Genomic DNA, 22,215 nt, shown 5'->3' on the forward strand with positions numbered 1-22,215 from the left:
CTGATATTGTTTTGAATGCCAGGTTTGAAAGTAAGATTAGCCATCCTAAAAAAGCCCTAAGAAATTTTGTCAGTGAATGAATTTAAAGATAAACTTACATTTACCAGGATAGTACAATTGATAATGCTAGTAGGGATGGATCCATGTAATGGTTGTAGTTCAAGATTAAAAATTCCAAATTATGAAGCACATCAATGTGTCTGGAAGAATTTCACTTGATTTTCATACAACTCAAATGATGTTGAATATGCTCTCAGGAAGGGTTCCATTCAAGAAGTTAGTTCCTAATCCAAATACTGCAATTTTTTCAAGTTTCCTAACGCCGGAGGGATTGGACTTGAGAGAGAATTCTCAAAGAGACTAAGCTGAGTGAGTTGAGTGCAATGACTTAACTGGTAAGAAATATGACCAGTAAATGAATTTGAAGTATCAAGAACTTGAAGGCTTGAAGAAGGGTCACATTGAATGCTAGATCAGTTGCAATGAGGGTGGATTTCAATCCAATCTGCAAGTGTTTCATTTGGGTCAAGGGAAATGGAGTCCTTGAAAGCTTTTCACGATGCCAGTTTCAACCTCCAAGAACTCAGTATTATTATCTGCATATGAAATATGGTTACAATGGAAAGGGATATGACTATGATCAAACAAATTCTAGGAATAAACTTCATCTGAGGAGTATTGTTAAGAATGTTTAATGGACATGCATTGGTGAATTTTGTGAGTGTGTGGACCCACACAGTATGCAACAAAGTCAATTATTTTGAGTCATTGGCAGAGATGTGAGTATAAGGACAAAAATTCATGACTGTTCAGTTTTTAATCAAGTTGACTTTCAGTGCTAGGACACAAAAGACGTCATTTAGTTTATGTAGTCACCTGTACGGCTGTACCTACCTAGTTGAAAAAAGGCTTTGTTGCCATAGTTGTAGGCTTCATTGAAAGAACCTAAGATTTGTAAAATGGGATAAACTTAAGTACATATGATAGTAGTTGGTTATCATTAGGTGTTGGAATTGTTTCTTCCATTCATATGGTAATGAGTGGGGACACTTTTCCGCAACCTAATTGCGTTGAATTTTATGATGTGTCTGGTACGACAGGGAAATATGCTGCTGGAACTTTGTTTTGTAATTGTGGTTCTCCAACCTTTCAATATTTGTTTATTAGATTCTTGAAATAGCTTTAAGATGGAATTTCAGCTTTAAGAAGGAACTGTAATCTGTCATGAGATGCATGTAATCGTATATGTTGGATTGTGGATTGCCTGATATAAAAAATCTGGGGATTGAGACTACAGATTTTCATTTTTCTCCTCTTCCTATTTGGATTGGATTGAGTACAACCTTCATTCTTTCTTCTTTCTTGTTTTCCTTTTTCTTGGGATAATATGTTCTAAACAAATCGTCATCATGGTATAACTCTGGGTGGTGTATGATTTATGGGTTACCTTCACTCAGAATACAACCCTGCACTGCTGGTGGTGCCTTAATTGCGGTGATAGCTTAGTTGGGAGAGCGTCAGATTGAAGATCTGAAGGTTGCATGTTCAATCCATGCTCACCGCATGCATCTCTAGGGTTGAGGATTTATTAAACTGTGGTTCCTATGGGGCATGCCTTTTTTAGTTTCATGATTTTTCTCTTGCCTTTGAAGATCACATTTAGCTTTCACAATATTATGAAGCAGCTTAACACTGTGTGTACAGCTTCCATGACACACAAATAAAAGGGGAAAGTGAGATTTCGTTTTCTCCAACAATTGATGGAAAAGAATGTTATTTCTGTTGATATTTTTCTTTGGTTGATGCTACCTTAGTCCAGAACCACAATGATTAAAATTGTAAAAAAGCCTTGCATCCTAATTGAGTGAGCTGAGCCTTAGTTCTAGAAGGTGTAGGCAGTTCAGAATTAGATCAGTTAGAGAAAGTGAAACTAACTTAAGATTGGAATGACTTCTCTGCCCCTGAGCTGTACTTTTATATATAGAGTGAACCGAGCACAAGACAAAGTAACAATAATCGTAATACAGATTCAGATTCTCTCACTTAGTCTCTCTCTCTCTCTCTATCACACACACTTTCTCTCTCTTCATTTCTCCAAAACTATCGCATCCGAAAATTCCACTTAATAATTTATGGATTATTACTTCTCCAATTAATAGACAGAATGGAAAAGAAAAGACAAACTGCTAGTTCATTCAATGAGATAACTATACATGATACCCTGTTCTCTGACCTTTTATGTTTTAGATGATCCCTTCTTCCTAGATTTCACTCGAAATTGTCTTCCTTTGTTTGAAGAAACTATCTCTATCTTGTATGCGTTGCACTGTTAAATTTGTATGTTTGAATCTCCTTTCTTGTTCAGGTTTTAAGCAAGGATAATCCTCCTCGGAAAACATATGTATATAAATTGGATGTTCCAGTTGCTGCAAGGTGGATATCTTTGGCTGTAGCCCCATATGAAATTCTTCCTGATCACCAATTCAGTCTTATATCACATGTGTTTGCTACCTAATCTGCCAAAGATGCGGAATACAGTGGAATATTTTCATAGCGCCTTCAGGTTTAACTTGCAATACTTGCAATTTTCTTGCCTGAAATATATATAGTTTTTTAATTTGTATAATGATTGGATGTTTTTATTTTATTGGCAAGCAGCTGCTATAAAGATTATCTTTCTGGAGACTTCCATTTAACTCTTATAAACAAGTTTTCATAGAGCCAGACATGGCAGTTTCTTCAATGAGTTTAGGAGCATCTATGAATATATTTAGTTCTCAAGTTTTGTTTTATGAAAAGCTTATCGACCAGGTTAGCTTACTATTATACTTCTTTTATTCCTTTTTTTTTAATCAGATTCTTTTGAGGGAATGGTGAACTGTTTTTCCTTTCACACGTGAATTTCCTGCATGAAGTTTGGCTGTTTTGCATGCTTATTGATCAGCACTAGTGTTTGTTCTGACAGACTATTGATACAAGGATAAAACTTGCATATGCTCTTGCAAGACAATGGTTTGGTGTATATATCACTCCCGAGTCCCGAGGGACCAGTGATGGTAACTTAGTACTTACTAAATATTGTCCTATTGCTTGTTCAGTTTTTGATTCTTTGTCAATTTTGTAGAAACCTGTTTTCTCCAACTTATGGTTGAATGCTTATTTTCAGAATGGCTTTTGGACGGGCTTTTTGGTTTCTTGACAGATTTTTTATTAAGAAATATTTGGGCAATAATGAGGCGCGGTATCGTAGATACAAGGTTTGTGTTAACTTTTGGGATAGTCTGATCTGTACAAAGGCTAATTTATTTACCTAGCATATTGAGCTGAGACAAGACAATTAATGAAAATACACACTTTAAAGGTTGTCTCAAATCTTTTATTCTAAAATTGCTGCTGGGAGGTGCATGCTTGTTCTTAATTTTCTGAAACTGTTTTGATTCAAATGCCTGATAATGAATTCCCAGATTTCATACTAGGATTTTCTTCTATTTTGACATATCTTGACTTTTTCAGTAGCAAATAGAAATTTGATTTCATTCTAATTCAACATTTTTTGTTTTTCCAATTGCTATGATTAAACTTTGTTGTCTGTCATTTTAAGTAAGAAAATGCAGAAGTGAACTTCGTGAGATGAAAATGTGAACCGGATAGTATGTTAATTACATTTTCTTTTTGTATGCTTATGTATAAATCAATCTACAGGCAAACTGCGCTGTCTGTAAAGTCGATAGTAGTGGGACGCACTGTATGGGTTTGTATGGAAAAATAAGATCGTGGAAAGCTGTGAGTTACTCCATTCCTCTTTTATCTTCAATCCCGTTTAATCATATAGCATTTCACCAATACAACATTGTGTTTGATTGTTTAGTATTGTAACACATGCTTCATATTTTGTTCAGGTGGCAATTCTTCAGATGCTGGAAAAGCAGATGGGTCTTGAATCTTTCCGTAGAGTGAGATTCCTTGGCATTTCTCAACTTGTGCTTCTGAATAGTGCTTTACTCATTATGTTTTACCATATTCCATAGTACTTGACCCGATATAGTTGCCCGGAGCAGCTCTCCCCAATAAACACTACCCATGTGCCTTCCTAGTCTGGGGGGATGGGATCTTGCTGAAGGCCATGCTTGCCCACAACATAGATCCTTTTCAAAAGATTTCACCCAAAAGAAGAGCTTGTGTGGATGTTTGTAGTAAAATACTGAAACAGATGAAATCAGTATGCATATGTCCTGAAGTTATATATAAGCTAGGATAGGTTGTGTGTCCACGGTGACCTTTTATCTTTACTTGTAGTTCCTTGCATTTCTCACCTCCCATTATTCATAATCTGCATCTTTTTTAGCTTTTGTTTTAATTTTTTAATATTGAATGAGGGGTTTGACGATTACTATTACTGTTTCTGTTTGTTTAAAAATTTTCAGATTTTGCAAACAGTAGTTTCTCGTGCTCAAGATGAAACACGTTCTGTGAAGACTCTTAGTACTAAGGAGGTAATTGCTTCTGGTACATTAAACCATGAAATTCTAAAAACCTTTTCTAGATTTAGATGTGTTTAAAGATTACTTCATTTACAAATAATGAGTTCTAGGTCAGTTGAATTTAGTATACTGGTATGTTTTGATATGCAGTTTCGGCATTTTGCCAATAAGGTTGGAAATCTTGAACGACCATTTCTTAAAGATTTCTTCCCTCGGTGGGTTGGATCATGTGGATGCCCTATTTTAAGGTATAAAATAATGATTCACTTATTCCTTTTTATATTTCATTTTCGCTATGATTCCTTTATTCATATTCTGATGAGTTACTGTTTGCTATTGCTAAGGATGAGATTTTCCTATAATAAAAGGAAAAATATTGTTGAATTGGCTGTATTGAGGGGATGCACAGCATCACAGACGTCAAGTACATAGAGATGGTGACAGTGGATGGCCAGGGATGATGAGTATCAGGGTATATGAACCATCCAATTCTACCAATGGCTGGAGAAGCATGGCAACTATCAGAAATACAGTGCCACTCTAAGCTTGCTGCTAGACGTTTTCAGAAGCCTAAGAAAGGTCTAAAACTAGATGGTTCTGATGATAGTGGTGATGTACCTTCCATGGATGTACGCTCCAGGTATCTTGGGTTTCCTTTTTTATATTTTTTGTTTCTTATTTTGTTTTTAGTTTCTGACATCTTTATCTGACGTAACAGTACAGAGTCCCCTTTGTTATGGATCAGAGCAGACCCTGACATGGAGTACCTTGCTGAGATTCATTTTAATCAACCAGTACAGATGTGGGTAAGGATTAAGCCCATGTCAATTTATTTTTCAAAGTTATTTAATTTATGAACAGTTGAGATTTGTTACTGCTCTATTATTGTCATGGTTTTACTCTAGCATCCCTACTTTATAGTAGTGTCAATGTTAAAAAAAAATCTGTGGCATTCTTGTTGAACATTGTTATTGGGGATAAGAATTCTAATAATTATACACTTGTTGATTTCCAATACTTGTGTCTTTGTATTTGTTTCAATGTGTTGAGAATTGCAGAATATAAATCTTCGTCATTTCTTTTTTTTTGGTCAATTATTATGTGTGAAAACGCAACTAAATATTGTTTCCTTTGTTTAAACGCTCCTTTTATCACCTGGAAGTTTGTGTATTCAATGATAGTTTTTAAGTGGCATGTATACATCTTGTCAAATGTTCAAAATTTTTTTTCCGATCTATTTGGCTGTACAGCCAAAGGCCAGTTTGGGGGATAGCTTACTTAAGCAATTATGTAAAAAGAACTTTTGAAAGCTCGGTTATTTATGGTTTATTTTATCTGTATATAATATATATTCCTCTGAGTATCTTAAATTCTTGATAAGATAGACTCATAATCATGAAAACAAGGAAATTTGTATGAACTGAACTGTATTCTCCAATTTGATGGGAGTTAAATTGAGTATTAATTGTCGATATTATCTGTGTCTTTGCAGGCATAGAGGTTGCCAACAAATGAAATCATTTTAACTTATGTTAATTATATCTATTCTTTGCTCTTTAAAGCTGTTGTACTGAATCATTTTTTGTTATTTCTAGTTCTATTGTTAATAATTCTTCTTTGGTTTCATGATGCAAGTTGTGTGGGCAATGACACTTTTTGAAAGTGTACTTTCTTTTGGTTTATATAAAAGTTTGTAGCTTCATTGTTGATGTCATTTCTCTCCTAAACTTTACAGTACAATGACAACAATGGGAACCCTTACTCAGATGTCTTCTGGCTTGCTGCATTGGTTCAGTCGGTTGGCGAGCTTGAATTTGGGAAACAGGTTCATGGACTGTTACTCTTGCACTTCCATGATTACCTGTTTGGATTAGTTGAGCTTACATCGTATCATTTGTTACTTTTACTATCTATAAACTTAAGCACTTCTATTGTTTGCGTGAAAATCAATTATTGTTTTAAAATATTAAGTTTAAAGTAATCTTGTAGTGGGGTGTGAAAAAAGTTGCATAATACATTAAAGGAAAAGAAACTATTTGTTTATATTTCATAAGATTTGATACTTATTTAGTTTGGTAATAAAAATATCATAATTCTAAAATAACTAGCTTTTGCTTATAATTAAATTTTTCAAAAAATTCCTTACCATTATTAGAGGTATTATTTTTAGCTTAAAACTATAATTTTGGACCATAATTTATTTCTTTTTATCGAAGCATTTTATTTTTTTTTAGGCTTGTTTGGGTGAGTTTCTAAGAAAAGATTTTTTTTCGAATTATCTTTTTTTAAAAGATCTTATGGAAAAGTAAAAGTAAAAGTAATTTTATGTTTGGATATCTTATACAAAAAAAATTTTTTATCTATCAATTATGTTTGGATATAACAATATAAAAGTACTTTTTTTGTTTATTCATTACATGAAAAACATCTTTTTTTTTTAAGAAAAAAAGATCTTTTAAAAAAAGATGTAAATTACAACTTCTCAAAAAAAATATTTTTCTGATTTTTCTAGTGCTTTTACTTTTACTATTCGAAATTTGCCAAACACGCTAAAAAATAAAAAAAGATTTTTTTCATTGAAAAAATTTTTTTTTATCAAAATAATAGCGCCCAAACAAACACTTTATTCAAGTATAGTTTATCCCAAATTAGTTTCTTTTCCAGAATAATCCTCGCTTTTAGTTTATAGTTGGAATAAGAATTCGCAAGTGAACACTAATAATCATTGCATAGGTTGATCGACTTAGTGTGTGCATTATTGTTGATCTTTCAAGGCTCTCACTTTTTTTCCTAATAATATCTGTAAACATTAGGCTAGTTAATTTTAACAATTTCTTCTTTTCTGACTTCTTGATAACAGAGTATCCTTCTATTGGCATCACTTCTTAAACGCATTGACCGGCTGTGGTAGAATGCCACATCTCTTTATGAGTAGGTTGGATTTATCCATGTTACTTTTAAGGATATTTTACATTCTTAAAGTATTTTGTGCCAGCCTCATGCCTAGCTACAATGGAATATTGACTATCAGTTGTATCCGGACATTGGCTCAGATTGCTCTAAAGCTGTCAGGGTTCATTCCTTTTGTAAGTGTTTTCTTATTACTCTTCACTTCTTTTATCCAAAGGAGGACTGAAAATATTTAACACTTGAGATTTCGATAGGATCGTGTGTATGAAATTGTGAAGCCTTTTAGGGATTTGAAGGCAATGTGGCAAGTTCGCATTGAAGCCAGCAGAGCCCTCCTTGATCTTGAATTCCACTTGAAAGGCATTGATGCAGCATTACTTCTATTTATCAAATACGTTCAGGAGGAGCCTTCCTTAAGAGGTGGTGACGACCAACCTTATAAGAGGTCGGCCGTTTCCTGTCTTCGTCCGACCTGGATCGTCTAACTCGATCCAGGGTGTGAACAGTGTCCCTGCTCGAGTTCGATCTTCTCCTTAAGGTCGTGCCTTTTAGACTTCGACCCTTTTGAGGAAGTCGTGCTCGAGCATTCGCTTTTTGGTTGATCTCTTGTATAGATCTTGTTGGGATTGCTTCTGCTTGAATGCGAAGCGTTTCTTTCTTTCTTTTTTAATTGTAGCGCGCGTTTGCGCTTTTTTGGGAATGTGCGAGGACTTTGAAGGCTCATTTACTTTCCTTTTGCCTTTTGGATCATGCCTTGCTTTGAGTTGTTACTTGTCAACCCTTTACTTTTGGCAAAATTATCTTTGCGGCTTGGTGTCCGGGCTTTTAGTGACTTGTCCGATAACTTTTTAGTGTTCTTTACATAGAACTTTTAGTTTCGAACGACATTTGTAGCCCTGTTTTGAGATCGTGCCTTCTTTGAGCAGAGTTGTTCCCTTTTTAGCTAAGCACTTTTGAGCCTTAAGTTGTTTTCAACCTTTTTGGCTTTTGACTTGTTCTTTTCTCGAAGTCGGACTTGTTTCATTGGGTTGCGCCTCTTCTTTAGTTGACGTCGACCTGTCTGGCTTTACTGTCCGGGATTTTTAGTCATATTCCAATAACTTTTTAGGTAGTGTTCCGAGGAGGAACCTTTTCTTTATAGTTTGTTTGGAAGACTTTTTAGCGCCGTTTTGGCTTTGTGCGTTTGCTTTTTAAATAGTGTCTTTTTCAAGACTTCGTACCTTTCAGCAAATCATTTCTGGCCTTTCTTTGGCCTTTGCAAGATGTCTTTGTCCCTTTTTAGTGATCCTTTCACTGGTCTGACTTCTCTGTCGGGTCATCTCAAGTTATTTTTAGTAATTCATTTTTAGTCAGACCTCGTCAGGTCGCTTTCTATGGTTACTTTTTATAATTTCTTGCATTAATATGGTTCTACGCTTTCACCTTGCCGACATCTTTGTAATCGGACGATGAATTTGGTTTTCACCTTGCCGACCTCTTCGTAATCGGATGATGAATTTTTGCGTTTTTGTGAGCTTAGATTAATGCGTTTTGGTAGGAAAATTTTTAAGGAATCTAGGAACTTTTAAAATAATAATAAAAGATAGAGATATAAGAGTATATCAAGTGAGTGCTTACCCTTCTAGGTAGGGCAATTTTTTAGGTCTCGGCCTGGCGCTTCTTAGGTTACAGGCATGCCATGACCTTGGTAGCTCTCGCCCTTCGAGGTCGAACACCTTATAGTAACATTTTTTCAGTACTTTTACAACTTGGTATGGTCCTTTCCAATTAGTCGCTAGCTTCCCTTCTCCTGACCGACCTGCTCCGATGTTGTTTCGGATTAGGATGAGATCATTGGTGGCGAAACTTCGCTGGACTACCTTCTGATTATACCTTAAAACCATTCGACGTTTTAGCGCTTCCTCTCTAATCCGAGCTCTTTCTCGGACGTTTGGAAGTAGGTCGAGCTCCTCCATTTGAATTTGGGAATTGGCCTCTTCATTGTAGAGGATCATTCTGGGGAATCCTTCTTCTATCTCCATTGGGATCATTGCCTTAATTCCGTAAGTAAGTTCGAAGGGTGACTCTCCTGTGGTGGAGTGTTTTAGACTTGAGGTTGTTGATTATGGAAACCATCCATCCTTGATCCTGACTTGATATGGTTAGGACCTTTTCTTCTTCTGAGATTGATGGATTTTGCAATGTTTCTTAAATGAGGCTTCTGTTGTTGCCCCCTAGTTTGATGCTGGCTAGTTTTGAAAGTGCATTTGCTCGCGCATTCCGTTCTCGAGGTATATGTTGGACCTCATATTTCCCAATCTGTCCGAGCTATTCTCTTGTTTTGTCCAGATACTTCTTCATGGTAAGGTCCTTAGTTTGGTAGTTCCCTTCTATTTGTGAGGTAACTACTTGTGAATCGCTGAAGATGGTAAGCTGTTGAACTCCTACTTCCTTAGCCAGCCTCAAACCAGCTAGTAATGCCTCGTATTCAGCCTGATTATTTGAAGTAGGAAACTCAAACTTTAGTGAGAGTTCGATTTGGGTTCCCTGATCGCTTTCTATTATCACACCTGCGCCACTCCCGGTTTTGTTTGAAGAGTTGTCCACGTAGAGATTCCATTTTGTAGGAGTTCCCGGGGTATCAGTGTACTCGGCAATGAAGTCGGCCAGATACTGTGATTTGATGGCTGTCTGAGCTTCATATTGAAGATCGAATTCGGATAATTCAACTGCCCACTGTAGGATTCTTCTAGCTAAGTCTGTCTTTTGTAGAATGCCTTTTATGGGTTGGTTGGTCCGAACCTTGATAGTGTGAGCTTGAAAGTATGGGTGGAGTCGTCGAGAAGTGAGTATGAGAGCGTAGGCGAACTTTTCTATCTTTTGATAGTTTAGTTCGGCCCCTTGTAGAGCTTTGCTGATGAAGTAGATGGGTTGTTGTCCACTTTCGTCTTCTCTGACTAGTGCTGAGGCTATTGCCCGACTTCCCACTGCGAGGTATAATATGAGTGCTTCTCTTTCCCGTGGTCGAGTAAGAATGGATGGTTGCCCCAAGAATTTTTTAAAATCTTGGAATGCTTGCTCGCACTCTGATGTCCATTCAAACCTCTTTCTCTTCATTAATGTTGCGTAAAAGGGGAGAGATCTTATGGCTGACCCAGCTAGAAACCTAGACAGGGCTGCCAGTCTTCCGTTGAGCTGTTATACCTCTTTGACACAGCTCGGACTTTTCATGTCGAGTATAGCCCCGCATTTATCTGGGTTCGCCTCGATTCCTCTTTGTGTGAGCATGAAGCCCAAGAATTTTCCAGCCTCTACCTCGAAGGTGCACTTTGTGGGATTGAGTCGCATACCATGCTTTCTTATGGTGTCGAACACTTTGGTGAGGTCGAACAACAATAATTCCTCATTTTGTGTTTTTATCAGAATGTCATCTACGTAAATCTCCATGAGTTTCCCGATATGGTCAGCAAATACTTTGTTCATCAGTCTTTGGTAGGTAGCTCCTGTGTTCTTTAGTCCAAAGGGCATAACTATATAGTAATATTTCGCCTTTGGGATTAGGAATGAGGTATTCTCTTGATTAGGTGGGTACATCGGGATTTGGTTGTATCCTAAGTAGGCATCCATGAAGGAAAGGTACTTATATCCGGAAGAGGCATCCAATAGAGTATCTATGTTTGGGAGCGGGTTGGGATCTTTTGGGTAGGCCTTATTGAGGTCGGTGTAGTCAGTGTACATTCTCCACTTGCCATTTGACTTCTTCACCAAGACAATGTTGGCTAGCCATAATGGGTATTTGATCTCTCTTATGAACCCTGCCTCCAGTAAAGCTTGCACTTGCTCTTCCACAGCTTGGGATCTTTCTGGTCTGAACTTTTGATGTTTCTGTTGCACGGGCCGAGATCCGAGGTATACTGCCAGCTTATGGCACATTAGCTCGGGATCTATGCCGGGCATGTCTGCTGCCTTCCATGCGAAGAGGTCGGTATTATCCTTTAGGAATTGTATCAGTAGCTCCTTTAAGTCTCCTTTCAAAGTTGCCCCTATGTTTATTGTTTTATACCGAGTATCCTCGATCTGGACTTCTTCGGTCTCACCTTCGGGTTGTGGACAAAGTTCTTCGCGAGCTCGAACTCCCCCTAGTTCGATGGTGTTAATTTCTTTCCCGCTGGGGTTTCCTTTAAGGTTCATACTTTCGTTGTAACAGCGTCGCGCGAGCTTTTGATCTCCTTTTGCTGTGGCGATCCCTTCTGGAGTTGGGAACTTCATGCATAGATGTGGAGTGGAGACTACCACGGCGAGCTGGTTCAATGTTGTCCGACCTATAAGGGCGTTATAAGCTGAGCTCACGTCGACTACAATGTAGTCTATGCTTAGTGTGCTTGACCGGGTTCCTTTTCCAAAAGTTGTATGCAGAGAGATGTATCCTAGTGGTTGAATTGGGGTGTCCCCTAGTCTGAACAAGCTATTTGGGTACGCTCTGAGCTGTTTCTCTTGTAGACCGAGCTTGTCGAAGGCGGTTTTGAACAAGATGTCTACGGAGCTCCCTTGGTCTACCAATGTTCGGTGGAGATTTGCATTGGCCAGTATGATGGTGATGACCATGGGATCGTCATGCCCCGAAATGATGCTTGTTGCGTCCTCTTGGGTAAAGGTAATAGTGGGGAGGTCGGGTGACCTACCCCCTTCTCTGACATGATATACCTCTTTAAGGTGTCTTTTGCGAGATGGTTTAGAGATCCCTCCTCCTGCGAATCCTCTGTTTATCATATGAACATGTCTCTCGGGGGTGTGAGGTGGGCGTTCAACTCGTCCGACCTCTTCATCTCTTCTTCTTTTTCTCGGTTCCTCTGCTTTATTGGCTAGGTACCGATCTAGTCGCCATTCTCTTGCCAATTTCTCTATGACATTCTTAAGGTCGAAGCACTCGTTGGTAGAATGTTCGTAGATTCGGTGGTATTCACAGTACTTCGTCTGATTTTCCCCTCTTCTTTTGCGTTTGATTGTGCGAGGTGGTGGGATCTTCTCTGTGTTGCATATCTCCCTGTATACATCTACAAGGGATACTCTTAGCGAAGTGTAGTTGTGGTATTTTCTAAGTTTTTCAGTAGGCTGGTCCTTTTTTCCTGGACTCTTTGTCTTTGTCCCGAGGAGGGTAAGAGAATCCAGATTTTGAATTTTCTCCCAGTCGAGAGTTCTCCTCCATGTTGATATACTTCTTTGCCCGTTCTTGTACCTCGTTCAGAGTTGTTGGATGCTTTTTTGATATGGAGTGGCTAAAGGGTCCTTTTCGTAGACCATTGATGAGACCCATGATGGCTGCTTCTGTTGGCAGACTTTGTATGCTCAGACATGTCTTGTTGAATTTATCCATGTAGTTGCGGAGCCTTTATTGATCTCCTTGCTTGATCCCTAATAGGCTCGGGGAGTGTTTGGCTTTGTCTTTTTGGATGGAGAATCTGGTTAGGAACTTTTTGGCGAGATCATCAAAGCTTACTATTGATCTTGGCGGCAGACTGTCAAACCACTTTATTGCCGTTTTGGTCAGAGTAGTTGGGAATGCTTTGCATCGAATGGCGTCTGAGGCATCAGTAAGATACATCCTGCTTCTGAAATTGCTGAGATGATGGCTTGGATCAGATGTACCGTCGTAGGGGGTCATGTCAGGAGCTTTGAAGTCCTTTGGGACTTTTGTTTTCATGATCTCTTTGGTGAATAGATATCGGTCCTTGTGCGAGCTATCTTCCTGATTGGATCGAATGGTTTTGGATTTGAGATCGGCCTCGAGCTTTAGGAGCTTGTCCTCTAGCTCTCGGTGTCGTCTTGTTTCCCTCTGAAGGTCTCTTTCGGCTTTGCGCTGGTGTTCGGCTTTTTGTTCGAGCTGTTTGAGACGGTCTTGCTGTTCTCGGAGGGCATCTAGAATTTTTGTATTTGGAGAATGTGTGTCTCTGTTTGGTTGAGATGTATCTTTCGGTGTGATGTCCGTGTTCTTATGTGGCATCCTATTTTCCAAATCAGAATCGTGGTCATTGTCAAGGTTGTCCGCCGTGATCATGGGATGACTTCTAGGTTCCACGGCAACGGTGCTAATGTTCCGAGGGTTACCTGAAATTATAGGTCGATCTCAGACGAGATTTGCGGTGGCGGCCAGAGCTGTTGCGTCCGATTTGTTGGATCTGGTGGTCGGAGCTATCGTGTTCGACTTGTTGGATTTGGCGGTGCTGCTGATCCTTCGTCACCGGAGGGTGGTGGTACCTGCAGGAGACTCCGATGCTTAAGTTAGCACATGCTTTAGGTAGGATTTTGTGTAGAATCAGAGAGTGAGTCATACCTGAGTGTTCCAATGTATTTATAGTAGTGAGGGGTGACATTTCTTTCGAGATAAGTTAGTTATCTTATCTTATCTTTGAGTGAAGTCATCTTATCTTTAAGGGAAACTGCCCTTATCTTTCTAGACTTTGGCTGCCTTTAGATTTGGGTTGTGTTCCTTTGTTTGGGCCTGCTTTGGGCTCCTCTGCGATTTGGCCAAACTCTTTGAGAAGAGGTCGGTGGCGACCCAACCTGAAGAGGTCGGTCGTTTAGTCTTTCTCCAGCTCGGCTCGCCTTATTTGTTTGGGCCTCTATGGTGATTTTGGCCGAGCTCTTTAGAAAGAGGTCGGTGACGACCAACCTTATAAGAGGTCGGCCGTTTCTTGTTTTCGTTTGACCTGGATTGTCTAGCTCAACCCAGAGTATGAACACTAACCATCACCCAATTTCCAGGTCCAAATCATCCTTATGGCCCTCCAATTGAGGATCCGTTAGCAGTCACGTATTCGTCTCGGAATTCTCTATAAAACAGACCCAACAATTTGGTAAGAAAAATCTAATTTTGTGGCCAGTTCTCCCTTTTCAGTTTTGTGATTTGAGTCTTTGGTATTGAGAGATTTTATAATTTTGATGGTCTAAGAGTACTTTAGCGGTAGATAAGTATAAGGTTTTGTCTAATTAATCTCTGGGTAAGATAAGAAAACTCTAAACACTTGCAGTTATTCAATTATGTGAACCCTAGTTATTAATTTGGTGAATTTCATGAAAATAGATTGACTTGTGTTGAATTTGGTGTTGAATTGGCAAATTAGAGCTTATTGGAATTGATTCGGAGTCTTGGAAGCTTGATGTTAGGTGCTTCCACATTGTGGAGGAATCGGCCAAGGTATGGTTTTAGTTTCTCATAGTTAATATATAATGTTGCGTGAAAATTTTGGTTAGATGACTATAGGATAAGCTTGAATGTGTTGAGTTGTTGAACTTGATGGATTATATGTATGTACCTATAAGTGTGATGAGTTGTGTAGGTAAAGTGTATATATAAAGTTGATGCATGATATGTATGATGGAGTTAATGTATATATATGATGTGATATGAATTATAAAGTGTGTGAATTATACGAAAAATTGTTGATAATAATGATGTGATATGAGTCTTGATGATGGTTGGTGAGGTTGTGATACAGAATCTGTTTAATGATGAGAATTATGAGTTTGAGCAATGAATATGGAGATGTGGTGCTATGAATTATTAATGAACTATGTTGTTGTTGGCTATTAATTGTGGGGAACTTCAGCAGATCATAACTTGAGCTTTGGATTTTAGATTTGAATTAAAACTATTTCAAATCTAAGATAATTTCAAGAGCTTCTAAATAGTTTGAAGTTTGTGAAAATCGAAGTTTTGTAGAGAAAGTTATGAACGTCGAAAGTTAGGTGTATAAAACTAATTTTTAATGACTTAACAGCTTTTGGAGCAAAATGGAGTTTCGCATACACGACTTGCATGTACGACGCGAGCTATGCTCATTGTTTTGTAATCTCGCATACGCGGGACAAGCCCTGTGTACGCGGAATCCAATTTTGAAAACTCACGTATGTGAGAGTACGCACATGACGCGAGCCCCCATTGTTTAAGCAAAAATGAGGTTTTGAATGTTTTGTTAGTCCTCTATCTTTCGAAACCTCTTTTACACTTGTTTAAAGTCCGTTAGTGAGTCTTTAAGTATTAGAACAGTGATGAGTCTGTTAAATAATTTGGGGAGATACTTGGGAGGGTTTTGTAAAGTGTTATCTGAATTAATAAGGCGATGGTAATGTTGAATAAGAAGTAAATAATGAAGATAATTATAATAGTAATGAAATGTGGTTGAGTTGAGAGGTGTTTGATGATGAGGTTGGCTATGAGAAAGAAGAATAAAGAGAACTGAGTTAATTATGAACTTTAAATGAGATATGATGAGATCGATTGAGATATATGTGACCGGGCAAGATGCAGTGGCATTGTCCACTTGCTCTGGGTACGAAATAAGGAAGAAGAATGATTGAAAGTGATTATGAAGACAATGATTATGAATGTGAAGTGTGACTGTATGTTCTTCTTTGTTTTGTTGCATCGTTTTTTCTGTGTTGTAAAGTGTGCCAAATACTATATCCATTGAGTGTGTCGGACACTATATCCCAAGAGTGTGGCGGGCACTATATCCTAAGAGTGTGGGAGCACTTTAAGTTAGATAACCAGGAATTACTAACCAACATTCTAATTCAAGCATTCTTCTTATCTTAGCTAACTGTAAAGATAAGATAACAAGATAAATTATATAAAGGGAAGGGTAGAGCTCCCCCAGGTATGTTACACACACACACACACACATATCTAAATCCCTGCCTCTTAGACCCATTTTAACTTGAGTGTGAAGTATCTTTGCAGATACCACCCCCTGCCGCTGCAAAGGTCCAATCGCATCATCACCATAACCAGCGAGTCCCTGATCCTTTTATCAACCCGTACCAGCAAAGTCTTATACATTGGCACCGTCCGTGGAGACTTGCAAAACCTTGGTAGCATGAAGGATGAACATGAAGAGCGACATTTTAAATCACCACCACGAACCAAACCTACCAACTCTCCCACCCCCAACGCATGGACCATGGAAGGACAACTATCCCTCAACTCATGGGAAGGTAACCAGTGTCGTCCATGCCCAGCCAATCCACAGCGGTCAATAGCTGTGAGGAGATGATCGCCGATCTCGCAAAGGCAAAACAATCGATGGCTTGGGATAACATGCGAACTGGATAATTCAGGAGCTCCATCATCAGATGCAGACCCTAGAAGACTAGGCCACCTCTAAAGAATAGTATCAATGGGAGCGCACGAGTGAGGCGGTCTCCTGGACCATGTTGTGACGAGAGCAAAGGAATGAGAGGTAGCTAAACCGACATCACGCTAGACACCAGAACCGCAGCAGATATCATAAACTTGAATGCCACTGTGGTGGTGATGAAAGGAGACACCAAAGAAGTGAACACATGATAATAGGGACTACTCCATTCACCGAAAAAAATCCTAAAGGCCAAGCTGCTAAAAGGTTTTGACAAACCAATTAACATGAAGTACGATAGCACTAAAGATCCTCAAGAGCACTTAATGGCCTTCGAGGTCAGGACGAACCTAGCGGGAACAGCCCATGCAGTTCGGTGCAGAGCCTTTTCGGTGACACTGGCTGGCCCAACTGTCAAGTGATTTAATGCTCTTTCGAAAAGCTCAATATCCTGTTTTGACGATATCTTTAAAAAATTTATGGCACAGTTTACCACACAAATCACAAAGGCAAAACACCTAATCAACTTGCTCAGAATCACCCAACTACTGGACAAACCCACAAGAAAATACCTAGATAGGTTCAACAATGAGTTCTTGGAAGTTGACGGGCTAACAAACTCAGTGGCCAATTCGTGCCTGACTAACGGGCTAATGAACGAAGATTTTCGGAAGCACCTCACAACCAAATTGGATTGGACTATGTAGGAGATTCAAAATGTAGCAAGAGAATACATAAACAACGAAGAAGTGAGCCAAGTCGTGGCAGCCAATAAACGGCATCACAGGCACACGGCCTCACGGAATAAGCCGATGCCCAAAGAAGCCCCAAAAGAACATCTTGAAACCACCGCCCCCAGTCGGCCGCCTAGAGTGCGAAAATTCACGAACTATACCCCCTCTGTCGGCCTTGGTCATCGAAATCCACCACTAGATAGTTGAGTAGGGTATCCTTCCAAAGGCCAGACAACTGAAAAGGCACACAGGCGGCAACATAAGCCTATAATGTGACTATCATAGGGGATACGGGAACAGAACTCAAGATTGCTTTGACCTTAAAGATGCTGTTGAACAAGCCATTCGGGACGAAAAACTCCTCGAGTTCGCTAAAATAATTTGATAACCCAAGAGTATTAAAAGGGAAAAGTCACCAGAACGGAAAGGCCAGTACATTACGAAAGCCCAGATGTTGACCCGACCATAATAGTAAACGTCATCATGAGGAAAGATGCATCTGAAAAATCCAAATCCGCATTAAAAAATGATCTCCAAGTGCTAGTTGTAAAAGACGAAAAAAGGGCCTCCTCTGTCTCACTGATAATAACGTTCTCCTCCGATGACTGCACATCAAAGGAAGCCGTCGCTTCGTCATTTCAGCTAGAGTTAGGACTGGACTGGTAAAGTGCATATTGGTGGACACAAGAGTCGACTCCAACATCTTCTTCAGGGGAGCCTTTGACAAGTTAGGATTCCAAAATGAAAACCTACAAAGTCACCGTAATAGAGTAATCAAACTCGAAGACAATTTTCTCAAACCAGACGGTTCCATAATGTTACCAATCACTATCAAACCGACATCCAGAAAAAACCATACTCTCCGAGTTTATGGTTCTAAAGGACTCTACGACTTATAATATCATGCTTAGGAGGAAGACAATAAACGACCACTCTGCCACCATATTCACCAAATTCTTTATCATGAAGTTCCAAAAAGATGATGGCATCCTAAAAATCATACATGGCGACAGGGAGGTCGCGGTAGAGTGCAACAACACAAGCCTAGCTCTCTAGAAATGAGCTCGTGACGCGACATGAATTTTCTTAGCTGACCTAGATGCTTGATAAGATGATCAACCCCGACCAAAGCCAGAAGGAGACATGGATAAACTACAAATAGGACAACCAAGGATGAGTTCACCTTCATAAACAAGAATCTTCCCTCCGACCTAATAAGGGAACTTATGGAATTACTAAAGGAGCATAGAGATTTGCTCACCTTTACTGCTACCGATATGTCAGGAATAAATCTAGGCCTGATGTCTCATAAACTAGCCATAGACCCCAAAGCTAAGCCGGTAGCCCAAAGAAGAAGGAAAATCTCCTCGGACCGAGCAAATGAAATTAAAAAAAAAAACAAGTCAAGAGCCTACTCGAAGCTAGCTTCATCCAGGAACTATCCTACGCGACGTGGCTGGAAAAAGTCGTGATGCTAAGAAAAGCAAACGAAAAGTTGCAACTGTGCATCAATTACACAAACTTGAACAAAGCTTGTCCAAAAGACGCCTTTCCCCAACCCAACATCGATGGCCTGGTGGATGCCGCCTCTGAACACCAGAGCCTCAGTTTAATGGATGCATACTTAGAGTACAACCAAATACCCATGCACAAGTCAGATGAGGAAAAAACCACATTCACAACCCCCGAGGGAACATACTGTTATACAGTCATACCGTTCGGACCAAAGAACATGGGTGCCACATACCAAAGACTAGACACAAATATCTTCAAAAACCTTTTAGGAACAAAAACGGAGGACTACATAGACGACATGCTAGCCAAAATAGAAACGAGTGAAGAGCTTATTGACGACCTTAGACTCAAACTTAGAACTCTGGAGAAACATCGGATGCGGCTCAACCTGGCAAAGTGCACATTTGGGATGGAGGCGGAGAAATTCTTGGGCTTCATGATCACACAATGAGGAGTGGAGTTCAACATAGAAAAATGTCAAGCTATCTTCGAAAAGAATAGCCCAGCGAACCTCAGGACCATCCAAAGGCTGACCGGACGACTAGCCACCCTCTCCCGCTTCCTCGACGCCTCAGCTCAGAAGGCGCTGTGATGCGTGAGCATCTTTCTTATCTTATCCTAGTGAATTTGCATCTAAATTATTGAGTATAATAAAGAATTAATTATCTTTTAGCCAATATGGATGCTACTTTGAGTCTTTTACAATTTTGTTTACTTTAGGTAGTATTCGGCAGAATTTGATGGAATTTCTACAGTACAAGAATCAAAAGAGATGGCAGCGAGGAGCGACGCGTACGCGTGACTGACGTGTACACGTGATTTGGAGCTTTCCACGGAGACGCGTGCGCGTGACTGACGCGGATGCGTGATTTGAAGAATTTCACAGCGACGCGTACGCGTGACAGAGCGTACGCCTGACATGCGCCACATGCAGAAAACACTGGGGGTGATTTTTGGGCCCCATTTTAGCACCCAAATTAGGCGCGGATCCAGTGAAGTCAAGTGGTCCCCACGTTACAAGACGCGGAGTAGTTAGTTAATTCTGATTTAAATTCAAATTTGATTTTAAAATAGGAAAAGATATTATTTTAATTTTAAAAATAGATTTTAAATTAATTAGGATTAGTTATAAAAAGGGGAGACTTCTCTTCTATTAGGAGATTCCATCAGGGGGATTCCATTAGGGAATTCTATACAAATTTATATTCCACATTCCATGAGCAACTAATCCTCCGTTGTTAAGGTTAGGAGCTCTGTCTATTTGTATGGATTGATTCATTTGATCTTTCTAATTTAATTCATGTTTTAATTTATATTTCAATAATTGTTTTCGTTCTTTATTTTATGAATTTGGGTGGAACGGAAGTATGACCCACTTTCTATTTGAGTTCTTGTAAAACTTGGAAAAGCTCTTTACTTGAACAACAGTTTGAAAACATATTATCCTGAATTTCTAATTTTTTGTATTTAACGGGATACGTGACATATAATTCCCTTATTTTTGGATAATTAGGATTCTTGTGGCATATAAACTGGAACTTGATCATCACTCTCTAATTGGAATTAATTGACCAAGGAATTGGCAGTTGATAAATTTTAGAGGAGACTAGGAAGGTCTAAGGAATTAGGGTCTAGTCACACATAGTTTGCCATGAATTAAATCTTACATGATTAAAATAGTTAGTAAGAAAAATAAATCCGGAAAAATAGATAACTCTGAAGCCTTAACTGTTTTCTCAATATTTTATTCCCAACTTATTTATTTTTCCTTTTGATATTCTGAGTTCGAACTTAAACCTTTTAAATATCTCAAAACCCTTTTCTGCTTGCCTAACTAAGCCACTCAATCAATCATTGTTGCTTGATCCATCAATCCTCGTGGGATCGACCCTTACTCACGTAAGGTATTACTTGGTACGACCCGGTGCACTTGCCGGTTAGTTTGTAGGTTATAAAATACCGCACCAAGTTTTTGACGCCGTTGCTAGGGATTGACTGTGATTAACATCTATCAGTTGTTTGATTGCTTAGATTAGGCCTTTTAGTTTTAATTTTATTTAAATTGTATAAAAAAAATTTTCGAAAAAAAATTTAATAAATAAATAGCACCAATATTTTTTTAATTTCTGAAATTAAGTTTGTTGTTTCCTAGTTAGTTTTATTTTGATTTTTCTTATTTTAATTCTTAGAATTCTATTCTTTCTTCTTTACTTTCCTGTTTACCACATGGTGTGTTTAATCCTTTTTGGTGTTTTGTAGTGAGAAAAATAATGGAGAGAGATCACATAGGTTACTACTTACACCCGAGTAGTGATTCATATTATTGTGGATGGGGGAACTACCCAAATTTTGGTTGGCAAAGTCAAAATCAAAGAAACTTTAGTGCTCCATGTTCCAACTATCAAGAATCACCATCTCCATATCCATACCAAGAACCACTATCTCTCTATCCATATCAAGAACTATCATCTTTCTACCCATATCAAGAGCCACCATCTCCCTATTCATACCAAGAGCCATCCTCTTTTTACACTTATCAAGAACCATCATCTCCTTCTTATTCATATCAAGAGCCATCATTTCCTTATTCATCTCAAATACCATCAGATCTTGAGCTTCTCATGAAAGAATTCTTACATGATATAAAGACGAGTGTCAAAAATGTAGAGAAACATGTGCAGTCAATTATCAAGTCACAGGAAGAGGAGCAAGCAAATTCCTTCCCAAGAGATATAATGCAAGATCCTATGGAAGAAAGTGAGGAAATCAATCAAAGGAGTTTATACTCCAGTGAACTAGAGAACTTTCCATCCTCACACATGGAAGAAAAAGAAGATGCAAAAGCAAAGGAGGAAGATGCACCCACAAAGGAGGAAGATGCACAACCTCCCATGCCTTTGGTAAACAATGAAGAATAGATTGAATTAGAAGACAGCTACCAAGAGGAAGATGTTGAAATTGAGGAAGCTTGCAAAGAAGTGGAAAAATTCAAACAAGAACACAAGGGAGTGGAGCTTGCAAGACCTTTTCCAAAGCCATCACCATCCAATACAACATTCAAGTGGGTAAAATTCCTATCCTTAACCCTTACTTTCCCACTTGAATACGGGCTACTGGAGATGGATGGTCAACTTAGAGCTCTTTGTGGCATTAAGAGTAAGAGGAAGATGCTTAGTGGAAAGAGTTGTCAAGCAATGTTCAATATGGTTGCATGCTCCAAATTGAAGTGCAAGGATTGGTGTAGAGCTCAGTTGAATGGGTCTAGAAGGTTGTTTGGATGTCTCTGTGAGAATTCAGATTGCTTGCCACCCGGTGGGAACAATGGTGATCCACAAGAAGACGGATGTAAAAGCAAGGTTTGGGACCTTGGAATTCGTTCCCACAATCAACACTCTTGGGGCCTTGTCACTTGCTTCAACTTGCTCGAAGGCGTTATGCACCTAGTTTGGAATCCCGGTGGCC

At 39.0% G+C, this 22,215-nt stretch overlaps 1 non-coding gene and 1 pseudogene across 1 annotated transcript; both read left to right on the top strand.

Annotated features, from left to right (window-relative positions):
* The first annotated feature begins 1,491 nt into the window (after positions 1–1,491).
* On the top strand, positions 1,492–1,564 carry TRNAF-GAA (transfer RNA phenylalanine (anticodon GAA)). Its single transcript has one exon. It is a non-coding gene; the product is annotated as a tRNA-Phe (tRNA).
* Positions 1,565–2,353: 789 nt separating this feature from the next.
* Positions 2,354–22,215, top strand: part of LOC107466893 (transcription initiation factor TFIID subunit 2-like) — a 62,961-nt pseudogene continuing 43,099 nt past the window's right edge.

The sequence above is a fragment of the Arachis duranensis genome, chromosome 9, assembly GCF_000817695.3.
Source record: "Arachis duranensis cultivar V14167 chromosome 9, aradu.V14167.gnm2.J7QH, whole genome shotgun sequence".
Lineage (NCBI taxonomy): Eukaryota > Viridiplantae > Streptophyta > Magnoliopsida > Fabales > Fabaceae > Arachis > Arachis duranensis.